The sequence below is a fragment of the Phalacrocorax carbo genome, chromosome 11 (genome assembly GCF_963921805.1).
Source record: "Phalacrocorax carbo chromosome 11, bPhaCar2.1, whole genome shotgun sequence".
Taxonomy (NCBI): Eukaryota; Metazoa; Chordata; class Aves; order Suliformes; family Phalacrocoracidae; genus Phalacrocorax; species Phalacrocorax carbo.
The window spans coordinates 12,873,537-12,897,216 of NC_087523.1; the positions used below are offsets into that span (position 1 = coordinate 12,873,537).

At 39.0% G+C, this 23,680-nt stretch overlaps 1 long non-coding RNA gene across 1 annotated transcript in view; it reads right to left on the reverse strand.

The window, feature by feature from the left end:
- The window catches only part of LOC135315298 (uncharacterized), a 150,574-nt gene that overhangs the window by 75,013 nt on the left and 51,881 nt on the right, over positions 1-23,680 (reverse strand). Inside the window, exon 4 of the long non-coding RNA XR_010374731.1 lies at positions 8,244-8,329. This is a non-coding gene — a long non-coding RNA (uncharacterized LOC135315298). The remainder of the gene's footprint in view (positions 1-8,243; positions 8,330-23,680) is intronic.

Consider the following 23,680-nt stretch of genomic DNA (forward strand, 5'->3'; position numbering starts at 1 on the left):
AGACTCCAAGCAGGATATCTGCCTTGTTGGCCTTCCCATCATCCTTACCCATAAGCACTCGACCTTATCATCACAATTGCTAAGCTCTATGCAATCAAAACATTCCCTAACATATAGAGCCACCCCACTGCCTCTCCTTCCTTGCCTATCCCTTCTGAAGAGCTTATAGCCACCCATTGCAGCACTCCAGTTGTGCGAGTCATCCCACCATGTCTCTGTGATGGCAGCTATGTCACAGTTTCCCCACTGGACAATGGCTTCCAGCTCTTCCTGTTCGTTGCCCATGCCGCGTGCGTTGGTGTAGATGCACTTCAGTTGGGTGATTGGTCCCATCATCTTTCCTGGAGGAGAAGCCCTAATTCCTACGTGACCATTCTCAGGTGCTTCCCTGGTTTCTAACACAACCATAACTTTTGCATCTTTGCTGCTGCACGGATCTCCATCCCCTACCTCCACTGAGATGGCAGACTGAAGGACCTTGGTAGCACACCATCCCTCAAACATTGGTGTGCTGCTCCCAGGCTTCTCTAGCAAGCCTGGTTTTATCCCTGTCCCCCTTCAAATCTAGTCTGAAGCTCTTTCAACAAGCCCTGCTACCAGTGACACCAGGCTCGGAGCCAGGTATTGATCTGCTGCCGCTTTCTGTTTCTCCCCTCACCATTTCCTGGAACCGGAAGGACGGAGGAGAGCTCCACTTGTGCTCCTGATCCCTTAACCTCTTGTCCCAAGGCCCTGAAGTCTCTCTTGATTGCCCTTGGACTTCTTGTTGCAACTTCATCAATGCCTGCCTGAAAAATCAATAATAGAGAATAATAATCTGAGGGCCGTAGCAGGGTTGGAAGCTTTCTCTTCACATCTTTAACCTGGGCCCCAGGCAGGCAGCAGACTTCCCTAGAAGTGGCTCTGGTGTGCATATTGGGCCTCTGTTCCCTTCAGAAGGGAGCCTCCTATGACAACGACCCATCTTTTTTTCTTCATGGAGGCAGTTTTGACACAGGGCGTAGGCCGACAACCTTAGCGACACCTCCAACCTAGGTGAACATCACCCTCATGATTGTTCGGTTCCACTTGCATTTAGTGAATTGGCTTTTGAAAATATGACTAAATTGTGATGTAACAGCTTAGAAAAGGTAGGTAAAAATCATTAAAGTATTACTAGAAATTTCAAATACTCTAGAGATTAAGAAAGCCACTTTTCAGCCTGATCCTAAAATTCAGTGTTGCTGTTTTTACTAATAATGCATCATTATACCTTCCCCTCCCCTTTTGCATTTATATTGGATTAACTTCTCTTAAAAGCAATACTGTAATAATATGTCATTTATATGTACACTTATGACCTTACTGTGGTTTTAGTGAAAGAATGCTCATTTATATGTATCAGTTGAAATATACATTTTTGTCCCACGACTAAAAAAGGTACAGACTCACTAATATGGTCTTTTAGCCCTAAAAGACTTTAATACCCCTTTTCCTTATCTTAGATCAACTTTATTATAATACAGTAATTACACAGAAAAAAAAGTAATGATCATAATGTCAGCCACATTTAACCTCCTTTGATCTCCCATGATTCTTTGCACTAAGGGCTCAAGGAAAGGCCTTCACTGACTTCTTGATAACTGAATGAGTGATTATCCTCCTTGTTAATGGGCAATGATATAGAAAACTCTTCCATATGTACAGAATATTCATGAGGGGGCTGCACAAGCTGAGATAAGACTATAAGATGCCACAAGCAATCACTTATAAGAACACTATGAAAAAATATTCATATTCAGGGACACCACTAGACTTGAGGTTTCTGGGTGAGGGAGGGCAGATCCACTGCCATCTAACTGACAGTGTCATCTGGAGAGAGGGCCTGCTTCTTGTGGCCTTCCCATGACTGAATTTTACTAGTTAAGTGCATTTGGCAACACATGGAACACGTGTGGTATTTTAGCTACCACATGTCAGAATGAGATTTACCTTCACCTGGAATCTTAGCTCCAAATGTGTGCAACCAACACAAAGCACAGACATTTGTTAATGACCAGCTGTGTAGCAGGCGCTGGAGTGGTTTTCTTTGGAAGAAGCTGGCATTGTCTGAACACCTGAAGGGCTGCCCGTTGTCTACGGGAGCTGAAGGTGAAGCAGTTGCATTTTCTTTTCCTGGGACTTCCCTCTCTTGGACTTGAAATGAGATCGTAGTTATGAGGCCCACCATACATGCACACACCCCTGAACCGGATGCATTTGTGAGGCATCAGCTGCTGGCGTGGCAGTATTTTCTCAGCCCATCTACGAACACCTAAGTGGTGGTAACAGACACTAAGCACAGATCAATGGTTTTCAAGAGGGGAATGTCAAAACTCATTGTTACGAAATGTTAACTGGAGCTACACTTGTCCATAGACTGCGGGTACCATAAAGGTGAATCTGAAGAAATTAGTTTTGTGCAGGTTCCTTTATTGTATGGAACTAATGGGCAACACATGGCCCAGCAGTCGCTAACTGATCGGGTAGCTTACCAGCTAACTTACCAATCTGCAGGGCAAGTAGCTTTACTTTCTTATTGCAGTTTGATACGGAACATTTTTTCCAAAATGAGATGGAAATTTTAACACTTGTAAATCTTTCCACATCCAAAATCTGAAAAATATGCAGTTTGGTTCAATCAAACCTTCAGGTGATTTTGAGATGTGTTATTTAATTTTTTATGTTAATGTTTCCTAATCTCTTTAAAAATTTTATTCCTTAAGAAATTTCTTAAGGAAAAGTTATTTGTGAAAAGAAATGGCATGTTGGTAACTGAAATTTCTTACCTAAGTATATTGAAACAGAAAATTCATATGTGTGAGCTCCTCTCAGTTTCTCTTTTAAAAAACTGATGTCTTCCTAGACAAATTGCATTTTGGAAAATAAACTGATGATGATGATTCTTACTAAAACAGCTCTTCTAACCACACAGAGCAAGAACTTCTTGCCCAGTAAACTTTTTGAAAAGTAATGAATTATGGTGACGGGAGATCTAGAATTCTGTGCTGTGTTTAATGGATGCTCCATTCTCTACTGTGGATCTTTCCATTCAAGGTCTTTTTGAATAGCAATACCGTATGTACTGAAATAACACATATAGCATGATCAGCTCAGCTAGGACCAGTCATGATCCACACTGGTTTGACAATAAGCTCACTTCCTTTAAACTGTCTTTCAGTGGAAAATAGGTTTCTTATTACGCAGACCTCTGTTGGTGAAAAATACCTTGTTTCTATGAGAAATTTTTGTCCATTAAAAAACTGATTTACCATAAACTCTTTTCACCAAACCAATATCTTTTGGGGAAAAAAAATACCAACCCCCCAAAATGGTTTCATTTCTAACAACCTTCTCTTCCACTAAAATAAAGCACTGAAGCTGAGTGCTTTAGTTGCTTGACAGCTTATTCTACCATGATGATTCTGTTAGCTTCCTGAAAATCGATACAAATGCCAACCAGTGAAACCAAATAAAACCTAGTTTGAATCTTAAGAGTTTTTTTCCCAACCTAAAACTAAACCCAAACTGATGACCTGAAGTTCTGTTGAACTCATATGAGACCTGAGCCAAAACAACATCAGCGACAGTCAAATCTGACATGAACTGAAAAATGCGCTGGTTTGACTTTCCAGCAGTTACAGATTGGTGGAAAGTAATGAGGAGATTCAAGTGGACAGGCAAAGCAATCCACTGGCACAGTGTAGGCATGAAGCCCAGATTAAAAAATGTGTAGTCATCAAATTGAAAGGCTTCTGCCTTTGCCTCTGAAAGTCACTGGGAGAGTGTCTGGGACAGGTACTGTATAGTGGTAGCTCCACCTGTATACCTCATATTTTGTATGCATCTTTATTCTAGCATTGTCATCAGAAGAAAACCACAAATTAGTACAGAAATCTTATATCCATTTTTGCACATCATACAGATATTCTGAAGAGTATGATGTTGTAGTTCAGAGATACGTGTACAGGTTGGCTCATGGAAGAGGCTGTGGATTTCTCAGTATACCAACTACCAAACACTGCACGACCTGTCCTGAGTGTGGGCAGTCCGTTAAAGCATTTCTGCAGAGGTTTCAGCTACACAGTTCCAGTGGCTCTGTATCTAGGGGCTACACGTGTCTGCACTGGCTGTATGCATATGAAGCAGGACCTGCTGGCTTTTGGTCCAGCACCAAAAAATATTTTGCTTTCTCTACACATGGGAAATACAGTTTCTTCTTATTTTCTGTATCAATAGAAATATAATTTTTGTAATTTCTAAAAAATTTACTAGATTTGAAAACTATTTCTGCCAAAACCCTTTATCTGCCTCCCTTCAGAAGTGCAGCAAATCCTAATATGATTTATTGAATGTCCTTGCTCCCGAAAGGCATTGTGGCTACTGAAATAATGAACTACTCAAAAGTCACATTTAATTTACTTCCAAAGAAACAAGCTAGCATTGCTCAAGGTTGCTGGGGAAACAGGAAAGCTGCTTTAGATCACTTTTCAGCAGAGAAGACTTGCTGATATTTTGCAATTTGCACATGTTCACCATAACTTTAACAATCTCTTATTTTCAGAAACCTATTTCTGGCTTTGTGTTAAATATTTGTCTTCATTCCCACAGCATGGCCTTGTTTTCAGCTGTGGATTCAGATTCAGAAATCTGACTTAAAAATAAGCTCTTTTATCAGAACTGTGTACATATTTCTTCTTTGGCGGCCCATTTGATCAAAGAATGCATCCAATTTCAGCCTAAGAGAAGCCCACAACAGGCATAAAAATCTCATTTCTTGGGTTTCTACAGTACCAAAGTTGTATGCAATTTCAGCTGATCAGACCCTTTCCAAAATCTTTTATTGGTCACTCTTAGACTTTCCTGATTTAAAGAAAAGTTCTAATAATTTCCAGAGTTGTAAAATTCAGTTACTGCATTCACTTACTGCTCTGCTATAAAGAAAAAGGAAATCACATTTAAAAGCAACATGCTCAATTCTGTTGAATTCTGCTAATCCTTCTACTGGGGATAAATCAGAACCCCCCTTTTCTGTAAGCTGCAGTATACAGATGTGATTTAACATGCACGAATCCTGTGCTACCGCATTCATTCCCAATTTACTGAAAGTTGCAGTGGTGACAGGAATGGACAAACAGAGGCTTATAAGGAAGCCTGTCTTTGACAGTAAGAGAAGCTAATATGCAGAGAAATCAGTTAGTTTTTGGTACAATTCATTTAGGTATAAAACTATGTTCTGCCTCACACAGTGGGGTCAATTATTTATAACAAGCTTAGAATTTACCAAGTACATGGCACAGCTAGGATTAGCTCTCAAGGCCTGCAATGCTCAGACCTGTGCTTATTGCTAGAAGAATGTTTTCTCACAAGACCCAGTTTTGTACAAGAGATCAATCTGCTAAAATCATATGATTTCATGGGTAGGAATAAAAGAGTTATCTATGCATTATTGTTTAATTATTACATTATTTACCTTTTAGAATCCCAGAATTACATCAAGCACAAATTAAGTTAAAACCAAAGAAAAATATTAGTGAAAATTAAAGTGTTTAAAATGGTTGATGGTATTGAGTCCAGATTGCTCTCAATTAGTCTTATAGAAACACAATTTAGAAAATAGCCTAAAACAAAAGATGCATATCTCTAATGTGGTGGCGGTACACATATGGCTTGGTTTTTTACAGATATTTAGGTAATAGGTGATGTATTTTGAAATATCTACCACATAATTTCCCAGTTTTGCTATCAACATGCTTTTGGTTCAGATGTTGGGCATAAAATTTCATCACTACTGTGTTTGCATTGTTTTGTTCATTAAATTTCCTACATACATCTCATGAAACTGCTTTTTGCATTCGTTACCTAATTGTATATTTTGAGACTTTTGGTGACATTCCATCAAGGCTTCAGCAAATTTTGCTCTATTTTAAACTCACTGTGTTTTAAAGCCACTGTAGCGATGTTTTCGACTGAATGCTGTATTTTATTTTCTTAACTCATAGTGCTATCATCCACTAGGATGAACTAAAGAGAGCAGAAAACAGAGAACTGTGAAAGGTAGGTAATCAGAAGGAAGAATGGGGGCAAGGGGAACAGCACAGTGGAGATTTGGACCATAGCAGGTTTGAATACAACAAAGGCAATAAATTAATAGAAATAATGAGGGATGAGAGGAAAAGTTTCTGAGCAACTGAAGATAAGGTAAAGGGCTTGTTGCAAAAAGACTAATCTTAGAAAAGAGTGTTTTACTTTCCACTGAAGTCCTGCCTGTAACCTTAACACAGGAATCCTGCTGCGCCCGAAAGGAAACAGGCCTGGGACTCAGCAGGAAATCTCTCTTGCTGCAGGGCATGCATACTTCTTCCTACTGCTGGGGAAGACAGGTAGACTGGCTGCCTCCCCTGAAAATGTGCCAGTGATGGGGAGCTCTGGAAACCTGTTGTATGCTGCTCAGAGTTCACTGATCATTCTTTTGCAAATGTAAATGTTGCTGTCCTCCAGCCTTGTGACAAGACATATTGCTGACATAATGGGCTACAAAACTGGAACATAAGAGGGTAGCCAAGCCAAATTTCAGAAAGAACTCTTGATGGCCGTTTACTGCACAATACTGACAAAATACCAACTAAAATTGGGAGGCCTTGGAATCAACTCAGGAATGATTCACTAACTAAAACTCACTAACAAGCACTTTATAATTCAAAGAATTTTATTCTTAGTATTGTAGTCTCTCTGGTGTTAAAATCCCAGAGAAGGAAGTGGGTTGTAACAGCGACAATATATTCCTATAGTTTGATGCCATTCTTCTTTGCTTAATTAATGTAAACAAGATTTTCTGGGGGAAAGGAAAACAAAAAAATGGGAAGATAGCTCATTAAGATCAGGAACTAATTAGGTCCAGTCAGTCCCAGAGCTGACCCATTGAGGGTCAACACTGCCACACCTTGGTTTATTACAGAGTAAAATTAATGCACCTTATATCGGTTGTGATTTTACTCAAGGTACCTGAGGTGTGTTACATATTGCAAGATAGAAAAAATAAGTGTTGGGAAATGGCCCTGGGGAGCATTGACCTGCAACCTCCAGCACAGCCACTTTTCATTCGTCACCAGGAAAAGTGAGTTGCTCCTGAGCCAGAAGAGAGTTTGGTCAGAAATGCATGTTGGGCTAGTGGCTGCAATGCAAGCACAAAAGTGAGCAGAAAAGGCTACTCTCACTTGACATGTCCTCTCTGAACAGCAGTTATAACCTTATTAATAAAGGTAATCAGCACATTTGTTTGCAAACATATGAAAAATTATGTACTAATACACCAGATGTGTGTAGGTTAGCAGTGTTAATCCATTTAGCCAGGTGCCAGTTGTTTTATTTGTGATGGATTAGAATATGATCATATCAGAAACACAAACTAAAGGAAATATTAGCTGAAATCCAGTCTTAAGAGTAGAAAGCTTTCACTCAGCTCCATTAGCTATCTTACATATTTCATCTTCCCCTTCCATTGTTTCTGAATAAAGACAATGCTCTAACTGAATGAGCAATTCAAACCTGGCTTGTGTTTTGAATAATCTGGCCACATGTCCCACATAGCTACATGTAATTTTCGAAAGAACAATTGAAAGGAGTAGTGCAAAAAAATGATTGCTTTTTGGCCACAACAGCAAGCAGTTCCACTAAGAAAAGTATTACTCTGACATCTGTAAGATAATATACCACACATATCTGAAAGATAAGCTTGCTTTCTTGAAGGAAAACCTCCTACAGCTGCCATTGCTCAGAAAAGAATGTCTGAGTTTTTGGTACAATACATCTGTGAGCAGCCAGCGCGGACTCCTCACACAAACAAAGGTGGGTAGTTAATCTTTTGCAACTCATCTGGAATACTGAGTTATTCTACTAGACTAATTTGGACTGAATAATAGTGTGGTCTGGCTGACCCTGGTCTCTTTTATGGCAGACTCTGTACAAACAGATAGGAGAAGAGTTCCTGATCCACAGAACTTCCAATAGAAAATAACCTAGAGGAAGAGACTCTAGAGAAGGAAAAACCAGATACACATATGCACAGTAAATCTTACCTAATAGAATACCTACTGTCTAGAACACACAGCCTCACAAAATTACTTTGTATATTCAGAATAGTTTTCACCCAAAACTTTCAGAACTGTGAACATTCTTTCCAGATTTTCATCTAGGAAAAGAGAGACAGAATTTAAGTGACTCACCAGAGGTCACAGACAGCTGAGAAAGACCTCACTGGTTGCTTTCTGGGTCCTTTTTTACCAGCATGGTCTTGATCATCCAGAGAGAGCTACAAGAAGTGAAACAAAAATGGAGATGTGAAAGGCTGTTCTAAGATGAAAACCAGAAGTTCCTAAGTATAGCTTGGTTATTAACTGATAGCTAATTTAGAGCATACTCATCTAATCCTACCTGACGAGTAAACACACTATTAACAGGAAACGTGATCTACTGGAGTAAACACAAGAACTTAGAACAGAATTAAGAGATTTCTGAGAAATCAGAGTTTTGTACCAGGAAACTCCACTTACCTACAGAATACTGTTAAAACACATTTGTGAAGTGCAGAATCCTTTGTGACATAAAGCTAAGCCTGTAGCCCTAAGAATTGCGCAACTATGAACAATTGCACTCACGACGGGGCAAAAATAGGTAATTTCTATCTATATATTATGTTATTGTAAAAACTAGCATAACTTGCATCTCTCTGGAAAGAAAACTAGGCATATGGTTTTTTGCTGTGTTGTACAGTTCATAGACAATGGAGTGGCCTACCATGAAAACACAGCAACGCAAAATGTTGCCTTGTGCCGAGAAGAAAAAAGAAGAAAAAGGACAAAATGATCATGGAAAGCATGAAATTCAAAGGGGAAAGTTATTTAATTGCATGGAAAAAGGAATATTAATACGGGGAAAAATGCTCTTCTGTAGAATTAAGAGGGTATAACAGATAATGGAAAATAATAACAATAAAAAAGCCATAAATTCTACTTGATAATGTCAGTTTAATTTAAAATGCTGCTAAATCTCCCAGTATACATTAGTGTGTATGTTAAGATTGGTGTGTTCATAAAGGCACTCCAACAGAAACACACAATGCAATGCTAATAGGGTTAGGTGCTCAGAATATAAGGTAACATAAGTGCTATTTGATGCAAGAGTTGCTAGGGAAGGCTATTTTTTTCTGTCTGTTAATTAAGTGAATTTAGTGCTTTTGAAAGGTGCCAGATTGACAGTCCTGAGTCTGAAGTCCTCTATTCATGGAGCAGCTAGAGCCCAGGCAGTAGCAGCAAAGCTTCCTCACGCTGCCCCTCAACCTTGACCTGGAGGGCTCACCTCCAGCGATGAGCCGGGCCAGCGGCTCAGTTTCCAAGCCTGTTCATTCTCTGGCCTCTCTGGGGAGGCTGCTGATAAAGGTGCTAATTAGGGCCAATTGTAACGGAGGGTTTTGTGCTGTGAACACCTGTCCATTAAGAGCTGAACTGGGAACACCAGCTTTTTTCACAGAGGGCACAGCACAGCCTCTAACAAGTGAGGATTTTTCAAGCACTACTGACCTAGGGCCAGAGCTGAGGTAGTATGTACAGGAAAGGCAGCTTAAGGATTGCACTAAATTTCACCCAACTCTTTTTTATGAGAGTAATGGGAAAAATAATTTTTTAAAGATGATGTCCATCCAACTGCTTTGATGACTCCTTTTCTAGACAGTTGACTCTCATTCTTCTTGACTTCTGCCTTTGAGATGGGCCTTCTTTCATGGCTATCAAACTATTTTAAGAAAACATTAATGACTCGGGGCAGAACCGAAGAAAGGCAAATTCAGCAAAGCAATTCACGCTAAGTCTGCTCTATATCTGGAGTGCTTGCACAACCGCCATTTCTCTCTGCCATACTATGGGGAAAGGGTATCAGTCTTGAAAAATGGAGGAGCAGGACGGGACTTGTTCATGAATAAAACACTTCAAATGACCAAGCTGACTTCTGCCTATTTTATGGATTGTTTAGGGGCAGAGGGTGGAATACAGCTTAGTTTCTGTGGAGGAATACTGACTTTCCCAGAATCAAACACAATATCGAAGTTAATGGATGACTGGATGCATGTAATGGTATTTCAGGTCATTTCTTATCAGTCTACTTTGATGCAGTTTTTATTCCTTACTGATGATAACCACTACCAATGTAGAAACAAAAATTCCCCGTGCCACCTAGCCTTTTGTAAGTTCTTCCCTTTACCTGATTTAGCACAGGAAAGTCAAATTAAAATCCCACTGTAAATAAATGGAGAACTAAGTTGAGGCATCTACAGCGACTAATATAGTGCAGTCCATTTTAAAATAAGAGATTCTTTAAATGTGTATATTTGGGGTTTTTTTCAGAAGAGGCTGACTTCAAGCTTTTATTGTCTTTCACCTCCTTCAAGGTGCAATAGAGAGATACAGCAGCTTAGTGTTCTTGACATTAGCAAAGAGGCTGAAAAAACATTATCAGGAAAGAGCCAATCTCCTCTAACAGTTGAATAGTACTCACACTGATGATAAAGGTTTGGGTGAAAGATGAAATGAAAGACGCCACTATAGCTGCTTGTAGCAAAACATGCTTTTCTGTAGCACTTTTGCCCCCTGTCTTAAGTGTTTATATTGAATGAATAGTTGGTGCTTTATGTGACTTTGTTGTTGAATGGAGCAATCTACTTAGCATGAACTTTTTGATGGCCTTACTTTCTGAAATGATGTGCAAAGGTTTCATGGATTATGCATTAGTCCCATTAACTTTACACTTGAAGATAACGTGGGCAGTGGCAGGGCTGATAAAGACTTAAGAGAGTGAGGCAGGCCACCACCAAAACCCCTAAGTTTTTGCTCACAGAAATAATTTGAAGTTCACCCGCAGTAATGTACCTCACCTAAGTGTAATATATGGCATCACATCTAATAAGGGAGATATTAAGTCACTTTGATGACTTCTTCAATTTTTCCTAACTCTCCTGCGAAAACTGGGGAATCTCCTCCTGATTGCTCTCCAGTGGTTTTAATCTGCAACAAGTAACCCCTGTACCTACACGTTCAAATAGTGACAATCATGCACCACATCTGCTTGCTCTCTTAGCGGATATAGCCCAAATCAGGCAGCCACACGTAGGACTTTGTACAGGGTTATGGGCTAAAGTATAAACTTGTGGTTTGAAATAGGTCTGTAGTTCATCAGTTTGGAGGTAACATTCGAATTCTTACACCTGAGCACGGCCAAACCCATATGTGCTTTTTAGAGGAATAAGGCCAAGATTTCAAAAGACGAGTGGTAGTTAGGAGTTCCTTAAAAACTGTGACACCCACATTAATGTTGCTTTAAAATATGTCCCTCTTCCCCTAGTTCTGATCACCACAAGAATAAGTATTAACACCAGTTCTTTTCCACCTTTTGTATTGAGGTTACAGTGGGGCATCATTCCAGGTTTTTGCTTATTTTCACTAAACAGAGAGCCCCATGGGAAGTGATCTGCAGCCAGAATGTTTGGGGTATTTAAAAATTCTAACTTTCATCTGAAAATTCAGCTGGAATCTTTTCTGGCCTGTGGGACAGAAAGCCAGGAAAACCACAGTCTTTCTCCAGAAGTTAAAACTCAAGAATACAGAAACAAAAAGGTGCATCCTCCCATTGCACAGAGTCCACCTCCTACCACCGATGCTCAACTTAGCAATCATCTCTAGGGCATTTTCACCCTCTAATGTTCTAGGTATTTTGACAGCATTCCTGGATCATGGGTTAAATTTTAGAGGAAACTGACACACAATATTTAGGACAGTGCCAGGAGATAATGAAGTGTTCATCATAGTAACTGGTCTTCATACAAAAAGCTGAGTAGTCTGGTGACAATTAAGAGCTATAGTGAAAATTAAGAGAGGCATTAAAGGATATCAATCCTATGAATACTGACATTGATATTTCTGCTGCCAGCTGACAAAAAGAAGTAATTAATTGTTATAGTAGAGAAGCTGATGAAGACACACACACAAACAGACGCACACACAAACAGACACAGACAGCCTGGAATGAAAAGGCAGCATATGCAGGACATGTCCTCTCTTTAAGGAGTCATTCTCAATACTAAAGCTGATTTGTTGAGGACAAAAGGAATGGTACAGATGAAGCAAGGTCAGAAAGGTGAGTAAAAATAAGACAGTTATTATGTCTTTTCTGAAAGCAGAAGCAGATTAGAAAATAGGTCAGGGAGTGCAGGAAAAATGTTATTTGTATTCTGTCAATTTGCAAAGGACATGCATATCTGAATGTAGCGAATTTGTAGTAACCTCTTATTCTGCTCCTAGGGAGTGATGTATTCCATATTATTTCTTATTATGACTAGTATTACAAAAGATTTTAAAAAAGATTTTCCTACTAAAATCAAAATCCTATTGTGATGGATGCTGCGCAAACAGTAGGAGAAAGATTCTGTTGCGAAGAGCCTGTGGGCTGTGGAAGACAGGCAAAGTAGGGGCACTGGCATGAGGAGGTGATGTGGCTTGTCAGGAGTCGTACAGCAAGGTGAAAAACAAAGTCTGTCTCCATGTCCCCAACCAGTGTCGTACCCAAGAAAGACATATGCACTTAACAGAGCCACTAAATATTGCATTTTTTTTCTGATGTCTCAAAATGGTTCCCTGATAACAGAAACTTTTTTAGCTATTTGGAAAATGGAAATTCTTGATCGTATCCGCTTCCTGCTATCTTGGTCTCAGCCTGCTTTCCTCAAGAATTAAATCTTAAGGTCATGTGCTGTCTGTGGAGGTGTGTGTGAGAGAGAAAAAGCTAGAGAAAAGCAATCAGTCAGTTCCCTTCCTCCTCTTGAAGTCCAAACAAATCTGACACAGTGGCAGAATTCTCAGATGTTCTGCATTTCTAAACTTTCACTGATGAAAACAGTCAGTGAAAAAAGAACACACCCTTTTCCCCATTGAGAGACCAGTCATCATTTCCCATCACCACTTTCATCTTTTACAGACCTCAAAGGTTTTCCACGGCATTTCACACTGGAAATGCAAGCAGAGATTCTACTGCTACTGGAACTACTTGTTCTTGTTCAGAATAATTGTTGCGACATGTGCACAGATACAGTTGATTTACAGCAGCCGATAAGGAACAACTACTAGAGATAAGCCTTAAACCAAATCCTCCCTTTAACATAGGAGGACAGAATGCTGAGGAGAAACAGCTGCAGTTACTAATATTACCTCTTCTTCCAAAGAGATGCATAGGGCTGAGCCAATCCTAAAATCACTGCTGACTCTCCATGCTACTCAATGTGGTATGTTCTAAGCGAAACACTGCTGACTCTACTCTGCTTCTGAATTCCTTTATGCAAACTGGTGTGACTGCAGCTCGCTCAGGGGAGCTGAGTGTCCTACCAGGCGAGCAGTGTAACGTAGTGTAATCAGGCTTCCAAAACAACACCAGAACCCTCAGAAGAGCCCCCAAATCTTAGACTGACACCATTCCCTTTCTGCCCATTTAAAGGTGGGGTTTTTTTACTTCTCTTTTCTACTCTAATGTTAATGCAGAAACTGGATGGACAGACAAAACCAACAACTACTTCTAACAACGAGGAGGAAACTGGGTAGTGAAGGAAAACTCTCAAGACCATGCCCATAAATATATTTTTAGTGCAAGAAGACCTCTTATACAAAAAGACTTGATCTAAAAAAACGACAAGCTATTTTCATTGCTTTAAAAATTCACCCCACAACATCTTTTCCTTAAAATGAAGTAACACATTTTAGGTATACATACAAGAAAATGAAAAAAAAGAAGTGCATTTCAAGTACTTTTTTTTTTTTCAAAAAAATAATCATGGTAAATATATTTTAACTTGATATGAATATTTGTGTGTTGACATTAGAAAGCAAAGCATTTCTGTAGTAAAAGACATGATCATGGTCTGATTTTTGAAGCAATATAAGGTTGTCTTAAGATTGCATTTTTCTTTAATGATATAAGGGAAACCTATATGCAACTAATTTTTACATACCTACAATGATTCATTAGACGACTTAAGAATTTTATTGGTTAGCTTTCAAGGACATTTAAAATGAGTTTTGCTTTGAAGAACTTATTGCCTTTCCCACACACTTCCTCTAAATTCCTGCAGCATGTAGGTGAAATGCTCCCTAGAATGGAGATTTCCTTGTGGATGTGCAGATTATTCTTCCTTAGTCTCAAATACCAATGACTGAAATCTTATCCTAAATAAGCAGCTGACATGTGTAACTAATTTTCAAAAGAACTTTCTTTAAGCTTATTACCAAAGCAACTGCTTTCATTCTTAAGATTTGAGCAATATAAGTACAGGTAATTTCTTTATTACCCAGCATAAAATCCTTTATTATCCTGTATACAAGTCAAAAATATAAGTCACTTCTAATACGTTCACAAAAACCGCTTCAGTGTTTTAGCACTGTATTTCTGATGAGCATCTGTTGTGGAACAACGTAGGAAAGAGTTTCCAATGTGTTGTACCTACCGTTAGACACATTCAAATTAATAACTTCTACTCTCAGCAAAATAATTCACCCACTGTCTAATCTGTAATAAAACATTTATCGTAGTTACAAACCCAAATTCTTGAGCTTCGGCTGTGCAGATTTTGGGTTTAATTTTTATTGGTATCCACGGCTTCTAACCTCTTCATGCAAGCTTTCAAAGGAGATAATCAAAGCAGCAGAAAACTAATCAAGACTGCAGCAGAACAAGTGCGCAGGCACAGTGTTTAGAATTTAACAGGCTTAATGATTAAAAAGTTCTGATGATGCAATGATTTGTCTCCATTGGAGATACAACTCTTAGGATCATTTCTGAACACAATTATTTATAAGCTTAATATTTAACATAGCCTTGAAATTAATTTTGCTCCCCTCAATACTTGCTGATGTTTAATTGTCATATGACTGTTTTATTTAACTGAAACATAACAACGACACTTTACAAACTTTAAGGTGGCTGTCTTTCTTTGCACCGGTTTACCCATAAATACTGCAGAGAAATGGAAATAGAAAGTCCCCTAAAATATAAACTACTGCTGTACAATGAAGTTATTAAAATTGTAGATACACAGCCCTCAGGTTAAGCTGCTCTATAATAACCGTAGCTGTATTCAGCAACTACAGAGGGACAGGATAATTTCTTTGGGAGGCAAAGACATTCCTGGGTGGAAATGAACGCAGAAAATTTCTCTGGCATAACACAGGGCAGCATATGAAGAGAATCCTAGCAGAACATTAATCTGAATAGAAAAATTAGTTTCAATACTTGAGGATATATACTATTATTCTCTGCTCCCTCACTTTCATTGGGAATAGCATTTTGTGAAAGACAATGCAGACTGAGTTGTTTTCTCAGAATCATAGAATGGTTTGGGTTGGAAGGGACCTTTAGAGCCATCTAGTCCAACCCCCCTGCAGTAAGCAGGGACATCTGCAACTAGATCAGGTTGCTCAGAGCCCCGTCCAGCCTGGCCTTGAATGTTTCCAGGGATGGGGCATCTACCACCTCCCTGGACAACTGTTCCAGTGCTTCACCACCCTCATTGTAAGAAATTTCTTTCATATACCTAGTCTGAATCTGTCCTCTTTTAGTTTAAAACCAATTCCCCTCGTCCTATTGCAACAGGTGCTGCTAAAAAGTTTGTCCCTGTCTTTCTTATAAGCCCCCTTTAAGTATTGCAAGGCTGCAGTGATGTCTCTCTGGAGCCTCCTCTATGCTGAACGACCCCAACTTTCTCAACCTTTCAGCACAGAAGAGGTGTTCTTCTTGTTCCCCTTGAAGCTCTCTGTGACACCTTGTGGTACACCTTGACATAATGATTTTATTTCTTAATGTGGGAAAAGGTTTCCTATGAAAAGTAACAAAAGAAAGCAACTAGAAAACATTGAGTAACTAGAACAAGGTTTGGACAGAAGATGTAGCTTAGAATAAAGTTGTTTAGGACAAAAAGGCAGGGGAGCTAAAAACTGGTGTTAATTTTTTTACTATTCATGCCTTGAGCCAAAATGGATGGAATTATGTATAAACATTCTTCATTTGATTTATCTGCTCAGCCATTTGACAGTGGGAGTCAAGGTAAATAGCGAAAATACTTTGTGAAAATAGCAGAAGATAACCTACCTTCTGCCCTCCCTTCTTTCCTTCCCTCCTTCCCTCTCTCTCTCTGGAACAGTCAAATTAGAGCTATTTACAGTTTCAGGACAGAACCAGACACATAGTGAATGCAGCCTCTGGAATCTTGTTTAATTAATATGTATGAAGTCCATTTCTCGTGGAAGTCCTGTAAGTGTTTCTTGCTGTCGTCATCCAGGCAAGGACAGTCCTTGAATATAGCACTGCGATTTAAAAGGTTTGGGAGATTTTTTCTTTTAATCTGTGGTTTTCTGAAATCAGCAACTGAAACATCTGGATGGTAGGAATCCACATGACCAAAAAAACCTGGGTATTTTACGTACTTGTCATATTCAAGGCCGCGGGATGGTAGAAAGGAATTTGCCTGAAAACTCACGCCATTGACCTTGGCAGCCAGGAGCTCCCCTTTCTGTTTGCTTATCTGAGGCTTTTCTACAGCAATTAGACACTGAATTATTGGAAAGTCATAAAGTGCTATGAGATTCACTGGGCAAGCAGTTTAATGGTAACAAACAGAACATGCATCAATAGTTGTGTTGTCTGAGGTAGGCTATTTTCTCAATCTAAACATATTTATGCAAACAATGCTCAAACCTGAACCCTCTCTTTTGTTGTTGGACCAGAGATCAGTCTGCTCCTGATTTAAAATGCATGGCTAAGTTTAAAACTTTAGTAAGTGCCAATCTCTGAATAATCCTTTAAGGATTATTGTAATTAAGGGTCTAATCCTTAGATGCTTCTTAATTTGTGTCCATTTTAAAATCGAGTGCCACTTCTTGCATCACAAAAGGGAGAAGAGGAGGTGAAAATGACAAAGGTTTAAACATTAACAGCCCTTCCTGTCACCTCATGCATCTGAGCAATACAAACAGGTGGAATATTTAAAACCAGGAGGCCATTAAAACCAAACCAAACCACAGAAACCCTACCCCCACAAAAAACCACACCTATGAAAACCAAGGGAGGTTTTAAACACTGAGAAAATGGTTGATGGTAAGAAACGTTCTGTGTGCAGATAAGGCAAATATGATTTAAGGACATACATTTTAAGCTGCCACCTCGTGAACCTTCTTTGCATGAACCCTCCCCGACAAGAAATTGTCCTTCTGCCCTATGAAGCCTGCCTTAAGAAAACATCAGTGATAGCAGCTTTTCTAATCACTCTAGCATTTATAGAGCCTTGTTTATCTCGTTAACATGGAAAGAACAATTTGGACAACCAGGCCAACCCAAGTTTTAAAATTCAGCAGAGCAGGAGATGTTAAAGTAACTGAACTAGTGATGCAAATGAGTGAAGACTCATGATCTAATTTAAAAACGTTTGAGATTCAAGACAGGTGCCATACCTATGGTGCACAATCAGTGAAATGAAGCAACGAGGTAGCATTGCTGGGCTACACCACCTGGCAGCAGTATCCTGCCTACACCTCTTAATCAGCTGTCATTGTTTAAAAAGAGTGGTCATTCTTTCTGCTTGCAGCAGTCCTGCTCTAAGCAATGTAAAGAAGGAGGCAGGAAAACCAAGACAATGCTGCTGGGCTTGGAAAGTTAAGCCTCTCTTCCCAATTTTGCTACTGACAATCTAGATCTTGGGCAAGACATAGACCTGTATGTCTGTTTCTGCATTTGTAAAATGAGAATGTTTACAAAGGAGTTAGGGGAAAAAAAACCACCCTAGGGATTGTTACGAGTCGAAGAAGAGTGAGAAACACAGTCCATGCAGCTGGTGCTGTGTTACAATTGTGTGAATGCACAGCACTGGAAGCTGTATAAGTCAGAATGGGGGCACAGCAAGGCTTGAAAACAGGGTGAAAAATCATTAGAAGGCATGTGAAAAAAGGCTCTCTCTTGTTTATACCCTTTGGAAACAGCAAATCCTTTTTTTTTTTCCTCCCTGAAACATATAAGTATTACAAAGATACTATGCTGGATTATTTGGCAAGCCTTCAGAGGCAGGTGTTGAACATGTAATTATCCTACAGACACCATAAGAATGATTGCTCCATGATACACATTTATCGTTAATCTAATATAGTTTACAGAGTTGGGGTTGGTTTTGGGGTTTTTTTTGTTTGTTTTTGTTTTGTTTTGTTTTTTCCCTGTGACAAATTACACTGTGCTTTATGGAAATGTAACATTTCGTATGAATGGCTGGGAGCAGCCATATTGCATAGTAATGAGCAAGACAAAGTAGCTCCACTCTTATTTGCAACTGGCTCAGACCTTTCCATTAGCAAATTAAAATCTGTTCAAATTTATTTACTAATATATTAGGAGAAGCTTCAGGCTAACCCCCGTTGACCCGTATTATACAGCAAACAACTGTAGCAGTGAAAATAATTAATAGAATGTATTGCACCTCCTGCTTGTTTCTCGATCACAAGCCGGGGTCAGCTGAATAGTGGGTTTGCCATCTGCATTCTGTTACAAGGCCACATTTACTTAAAAATTATCAATTATATTTTGAAATGACTTCCTTTAATTGAACTCTCTTTATTCAAGGCATCCTCTTATTTTTAAAGTTTCTGAAAGTGTGTACATGAGAAACTTTCCCTTTTCAAAACCAAAAAGTAACTTTCTGTATTACCTGTGCACGCAAATTAGTAAATACGCGACAACAGCTACTAGTTACATTAATACCCTACCAGTGCCATTCGGGTGGGACGTATTCCAATAAACTTTCCATTGTCTACTGCACTACTCTAATGAGCATGAAACATGACTGGTGCCCATTAAAAAGTTTGGTGTGTTACCTTCATTCAGAGAAACATGGGCTGCTAATGAGAATGCAACCTGCAATATGTGGGAGTCCATTTTACATGAACACACAAGAATGCTGTATGCTGCTAAGCTCTGCTTCCTTCATTACAAATGACGATGGTGAGTCTTTTCTCCTTTGAAAACAGTTACTTCTGAAGTTTTAATCTAATTTTTAAAGGAGAAGCTGATTTTGAGACATAGAATGATAAAAAAAAGTGGTGAGGAAAAAATACAGTTTCCAATTGCACAGCAAATGACTGAAATTTAGGTGCCAATAAAGTAAATGGTGGGCACATGTACATGCCTCCTTTATGTCAATTCAAATAACTCCTGTAAAAGCTGTCTATGGTGATCAGCTGGTAAGTCAGCCCTACACGAGTAATATTCTTAAGAAGGACGTCAACATGCCACTTTAACATGTCAGTGAAATATCTTTACATTTGTCTGCAAGGAGTCCCAGGGCTGAGTGGTGCTGAAGATGCCAAGTAACAGTGGCACAAAATACACACTCCACGCACATAGTTTTTGCTGGCTGAAACACAAACAGGGACATAGATAGTTGCAGTTTAAACCGTGAAAGAACACATCTGGGGATCTGCAGATCTGCACTGAGGGAAAACACCAGGTCAGTGCAGTGCCTGGATGTATGAATAAATTTGCATGTTCCTGGATATACTAATAAATTTCACACAATGAATGGAGGTCTATTTTATTATTATATGAATAAAGACAACCACGTCATTTGGGAAAACATACATTTCTGCACAATTTACTTAGTTTTTGACAACTTGTTTTTTGTTTAAAAGCAAACAACAAATAAATGTTCTAGAAAAAACACTAATCAATCGTTCAAATATGTTTAGAAAAAGAGACTGTTAAATAATTATCATAATTTATATTAAAAATGAGAAAATCTTCTCTAAAATAACCTGCAAATCTAGACTGACTAAGTATTTCTATTATAATGTATTTCATACATACAAATATGGGGATATGAGCGATTACGTATCACTGTTGACCTCTTGTGGTCACGTCGCACGATTGCACGCGAAAACGTAAGAGTAGCAAGAAAATCGCTGAAACGCTCCCCCTAACCTTAAAAGGAACAAACCTAATATAATTTCTGCAGCATAACAGTGGAATGTAAATTACAAAGTGTGTTTAAATAAGCTTAAACGGTTCAATATTAAAAATGATTCAACCATTAGAGTAAAATTTTTCGGTTTAGGAGGAGTTTTGAATGGAATATCTAGTTCAGGAGTTCCCAAACTTTTTGGACCGTAAGCGTTTGTCAATCTTTAAGATTTGTTGCAGATAATGGATGGAATATAATAAGCTTTATTTATTTGCAAATAAGGAAGCAAAAAAAAAAAAAAGGCAGCCGAGAACATCTTTTCTTAACTGAGAAGAAGCGGCGATGGGAAGGGAGCAGAGGCAGGTGTTAGGGAACAGATGCACAGACAGGCAAGGGACGCCCTGGCTGGCACTGCTGATAGTCGGTCTCTTACCGTATATTGGTGAGACTTCATGCGATAATTATACTGTAGTGATGAAAGTGAATTTCTGCTTCTACATCCATGGAGCCTAATCCAGTGCACAGCTTTATGTGTGAACCCAGTTACAGAAAGGCGTCCTCTTGCAGTGGAGTGCCGCTTTGCCGTCAGTGCAGCTACACTGCCAGAGCCCTTCCATGGAAATACAGTACATATTAGCAGAAAATGTTTCTATTGATCTATCTACCCTCCTTTCCTGAATTACATTCAGAAAGCATTATTTGTCAGCATATATTGATACTATATTGGTTTTTCATGCCTTCGTAGACTGTTACATCAGCTGGAGCACATGATTTCTTGTACCATGCAACAGCACAGCCATTCTAGTAGCCCTTGCTCATTTAGATGTGACATTACAAATCTCACTGCCAGCAGCCATGTCTTTTTCCAAAAAGGAAAAGAAACAACAACTTTAAAAAGGGATACAGTACAACATGATGATGTTCTTCTTCTCTATTAAGTATTTAGCTAACCAAGAAGTAACAATTAGCAGCAGCAGCAGCGGCAGTCAGCGATGTGGTGTGCAATTACTGCGCCCAAGGTCTCGTCTGGAGAGCAGTGAAACCAATAGTGATCTGTCCACTGATTTCAGCAGTCTGAGTCGAGTTCTATTGTGTTCGCTTATTTACATGGCAGCCTTCACCCCTCCAGAATGGCAAACACAGATAATTATTTACTTATCATTAGTATTATTATTGTGTTTGAACTTGTTAATTTCTTGAAACAAAGCTTGTGATGTTCAGTGTTTTGTTTTGAAGGGGAAAGGGGACAGAAGGAAGATGAGAAAAAAAAGAAGGAAGAAACAGATTACTTTCACTGATTAATTCAGCATTTAGGCTCCTTCACAGGAAAGACAACCTCAAGAAGCTGTTATTAAGAAATCATTCCATCTGAAAACTCTACAAGCTCTAACTTGTGCTAATGATCACTCAGAATACTACTACCAAGATAATTTCCCTGCCTGAGGATTTGATCACAGTGTCCTTGAAGAGGAACACATTTTGGCTGCTCTTCTTTTTAGCTGATACAACAAACCTCGTTTTTTTCATCATTTCAGATCAGGGCATTCTACGTTTCTGCTAGAACTGTGCCATAAATAAGAGCATTTCATCATTCCCTTCAAAGCCTCAATGACTGCACACATCTAATGTTAACCTTTAAGCTAAGGCTACTTATGGGTTTTTTATGGCCACTTCCTATACAAGTCTGTTCACATTACAGTTTTAAGGTTCATCTTTACCTTTGCAACACTCCAAACAATATACAGGATACACAGGGATAGGGATACTGAGGGTAAGGGAACTGTAGCACTGAGAAGCTACGTCACTTGACCAACTTCACAGAAGATTAAGGTCTTGACCAGTGCCTCTAACACTTGACGTTTGGACGGTCACCTGCCCAGCCATCCCTTCCTATTTGGTTCAGACAGGTTCCATTTCTTTTCCTTTTTTTTTTTTTTTTTTTAGAAAGCTTTCCTCTCTTCTCCTTCAAAACTGAAATCTAACATTGGTTAAGGCCTGAAGGGGTATGATAATAAAGGAAACAGGAAGAACTGGCAGAGTCTAATTGTCCTTACTTCTCAGAAGTAAGAAGCCTTACTGGGTTCTTGGGCTACCTAGTGAACTGATGCTCATTCAACCATTTACTTTGATAGGGTTCAGGAAATTATTGTAACTACCTTGCAATACCCAATTTATCTTTTTCAGCATGATACAAATGGTACAAAAAGAAAATTGCCCTCCTTGGAATTTACAGACTGCTTAGAGGCAGACAGTTGGTCCCTGATCCTACAGTGCCAGTGCCAGTTATAATGACAGAAGTCCTCTGGTTCTTATCTGCAATCCAATGAATACTTAAAATGCTACCAGTTTTTATACCAACATGCTGGCATACTGATGAAGGCAGATTATAAAGACAGAGAAAGGCAAAGACATGCCTGTCTGTGATTGCATAAACTATTCCATTTTGAAAAATACATTGATGTCAGCCTGTTCAAGGGAGAGTTTGCATGCATTTTGAACAGTTCACAGATCATCACCCTACAGCCCACATCTACATCTACAAAGTCCACTCAAGAACTTTGGAGAAAAAAATGAACCTGTTGATTGATCTGGCAGCAAATCACACCTGTAAGGCTACATTCTTTGAGCTTTCCAAGGGTCTGTCAATAAATTTTGTGTTTCTCATTGACACTCCAGCTTCCAAGCCCCTGGACCCATTTAAAAAACTGAAACATTTTAGAAGGGGTTTTCAGATGAAAAGTCAACATTCTGACTTTCTTCATCAGTGTGATAGCAAGAAAAAACTGAACTTCATGTTGTGTAAATCAACAGCTACCACCAACATGGGAGTGGAGGAGAGAACATTTTAGGTCTAGAATTCCTAGAAGGCTTTTAGTCTTGTTTTTAAGGACTTCTTAAATCATTGTAATTGGAAATAAAAATTGTAATGTTATTAAAAGAAGTGTTATACTGTGAACAGGATGGCGCAGATTGACAGAACAGAAGACTCTGCATTTAAGCATCAAAAGCAGACAGATTTTCAAAAAAGCTTAAAATAATGGCTACCCTTTAAGGGTGAGTCCTGTTGAAAATTGATTGTAAATGTCACCATGGGGCTACTGGATGAAGAAGCCTGTTAACAGTTAATGGCCATCAAGCATAAGAAAAAACTGCCTTTGTTACACAATTCGTATGACTCTGGATGGAACAGAATTTCTACTTAATACCCCTGTATTCAAATGTTCACTTAGGGCAGGGTCCTTAGACATACAGTGTCACAAGTGTGCCCTGGCTTTACACTACTGTCACATTACATATATACATTTGAAATAAGGTACTTGAAAAACATACCCATCTGTTTCTTTAAAAAGACAGCTGAACTTGCAGCTATTTTAATGTCTTACCTCCAAACAATTTTATTCTGGCTTAAAGCTTTCAGAAATCTGGTGGGTTTGATAAGCAGGAGCTATCATCTTATGATTTGTATGTTTTTGTTATTCTTCCCTACCCTAACTTTTGTGGAAGAATATCTCCCTAAGTTCTTTCAAGAAGCATGATTTTCACTGAAGAATTTTACTGTGAAATGAATTCAGGCTGGACAGATATATCATAACCCACTACCTGAAGATTTAATCACTTTGACCTGTGTATTACATCACC